Genomic DNA, 2,783 nt, shown 5'->3' on the forward strand with positions numbered 1-2,783 from the left:
GTCTCAAGTCTTTTTCCTCAAGTCACAAGTCAAGTATCAAGTAAAGTCAAGCAAGTCAGAGTCAAGTCGTAAGTCAAGACAGACAACTTGCAAGTCAAGTCCCAAGTCCGAAACTTTGAATTTCAAGTCCTTTCAAGTCTTTTTTTTTAAAACAATGTTGCAGTTATATGTTAGGTGTAAATAATAGACCATGTGTTCTTTTTTTAAAATCTGTATTTATCTCATCACCTGATGAAACAAGTAACTTACAAAATATGCACAAACTAATTCTGAAATTGCACCGTGTACAGCTCAATTAAACTATATATATATATATATATATATATATATATATATATATATATATATATATATATATATATATATATATATATATATATATATATATATATACAATGAACAAGATTGTGCACTTTAAGTTATTTCAGTTAACTATTCTTCATTGCATTTGCAAAAGACCAAATTGGCCAAAAGTCTGTCAGTCATTTGTGCACGATGAGGCCGTAGAATGATGCCACCATAGCTGATAACTCGACTCCACAGGAGCACTACATGCAGGTACTGCCAAAACTCTGGTGGCCACATGAAACAGAGAAGGAAGAGTCTGCATGTTCATTGCCCAGAACAAGAGGGCGTTCTGTCCATCAGCAATATCCAGGTAGTGACTTAGCTGTAGAGCTGGACTCTTCCCCACATCCTTCTTCTGCCTCTTACAGTAAGCAGCAAAGAGTCCTCCATCTTCACAGGCCTCTTGGTGTTCCTCACCAGGAGTCACAGGTTGCTCTGACTTTGCAGGATCTGCCGCATCTTGCAGGATCAGATCTGGCAAAACAAATTAACAACAGCAAAAGAGCCTTTATTACAATTTTAGACAAAAAAAATACAGAAAAAATATAAACTATATTCAGTCTTTACCTTTAACTTTTTGTGTCACCTCTGTCTTTATGTCACAACTGCCCAACACATGGTGTTCCACCCACAACAGAGAAAATGCTGGATCCAAAGCAGCTGCTTTAAGGTACACTGGGTCTGAAAAGGGGGCAGTGATCCCATCTTCTGCTCTAGCCATTCGCACATTGATAAAGATTCCAAGAAATCTTTTGTTCAAAGATACTTGGAGGCTCCTGACCAAACCATTCAGGAAACGGACTTGAGGCTTCACTTTCTCAAGGTGGTGATTGAGGGACAGCACGGGTGGAACAACAGCACTAATCGTGACTATTTTCTCACCTTGTGTCAAATCTGTTGTTTCTCCAAAAGGCTTGAAGATGTCCACCATCTCCTTCAACAGGTTCCACTCTCGTGTTGTGAATAATAACTCCTTGTGCCCAGCCATTTCAAGAACAGCACAGAGTTTTAGATGTTCACATTGGATAACTGCCTTCACTTGTCTCAGTGCTGAATTCCATCTTGTGATTACAGCAGCAGGGATCACTTTCTGTTCACCAAATTCAGCTTCAAACACATCTTTGAATGTTGTGCTTGTGTGCAATAGAGAGCTGAGCTTAGATAACTTTGAAAGTGAAGGCGATGCCACTTTGGTCTCTGACAAACCATCTTTCACCACCAGCTGAAGTGTGTGCGGAAAACACTGCAGCCGCTGTGTCTTTGCCATAGCAGCACCTACTGTTTCCTGATCAGTACATGCAGGTACTGCCAAAACAAATTTCCCACGTGTGGGACTAATAAAGGTTATCTTATCTTATCTTATCTTCCAAGGTTAAGTCACGCCAGAGCTCTGGGTCGTCAAGATGATCACCATCATCATCATGTTCCTCAGCTTGCTCAGTGGGAAAGCACACAGTGAATGCTTTCCGGATATTGGCAGCATTGTCACTAATAATATAGTCTAGTTTATCTTTGATGTTGTATTTGTCACATATAGCTTCAAATTTCTCACAGATTCTTTCACCAGTGTGTAATCCTTTGAAGTGGTCAAAGGCCAGCAGTTTGGATTTTAGCTGCATCCTCTCTGTCTCTTTCTGTATCCAGTACACAGTGATACCAAGGAAACCCCTCATCCTTCGGTCTGACCAAATGTCCACAGTGACTGAAACATGATCAGTCTCGCTCAACTGAGTTTTTAACATTGAACGTTTCTCAGCAGCGAGGTTCTCTGTTTATGATATAATTGTTCTGCGACATACCGGGCTGTATTTTCTGTCAACTACCATCAGAAAGTGCCGAAAATTCTTGTTTTCCACAATAGAAAGGGGCAGGTTGCAACCAATAATCAAGTCACTTAATAATGCATTCGTGATAGCTTTCTGCTGTGGATGAGTCATGCTGTCATGTCCGGCACAAGTGTCCATAAACTGTGATATGGAAGGCTGTTGAGGTTCATTTGTGATCCTCTTTTTCATCTGGTATTCTTCAAATCTGATAGAGGTAAGCATATTAGACTCATGTCAGAAATTCCATTACAGCCATTCATGAATTGCATTTGACTTTAAGTTGATCCTAATAATCCTAAATAACTATTAACACTTAAACCCTCATAGTTTTCAGACAATAAAAATATAAATGAAAAATATATAAACAATATTTATTAAAACACTTTTCTCAAAACTCTGCATACAGTTCTAATAAGCAATGTTTAGCATCCCTGTTAAGAATAACTGACCTTTGCAAATAAACAACAGCTAATAACATAAGATCAAAGTATTTTATTTGATGTATTGACATAAATGACAGAAGAAAAGGGCCATATATAGCAGGACTACTCAATTACACACTAAGGTGGGCCAGATTTTCTAACCAAAAAAAATTTCCCTGGCTCAGAC

At 38.7% G+C, this 2,783-nt stretch overlaps 1 pseudogene; it reads right to left on the reverse strand.

The window, feature by feature from the left end:
• Positions 1-432: 432 nt before the first annotated feature.
• Positions 433-1,279, reverse strand: LOC146645146 (uncharacterized; annotated as a pseudogene).
• Between the last annotated feature and the right edge of the window lie 1,504 nt (positions 1,280-2,783).

This window comes from Rhamphochromis longiceps, linkage group LG20 (genome assembly GCF_057381845.1).
Source record: "Rhamphochromis longiceps isolate RC_006_pf linkage group LG20, R_longiceps_female_GT1.1, whole genome shotgun sequence".
Lineage (NCBI taxonomy): Eukaryota > Metazoa > Chordata > Actinopteri > Cichliformes > Cichlidae > Rhamphochromis > Rhamphochromis longiceps.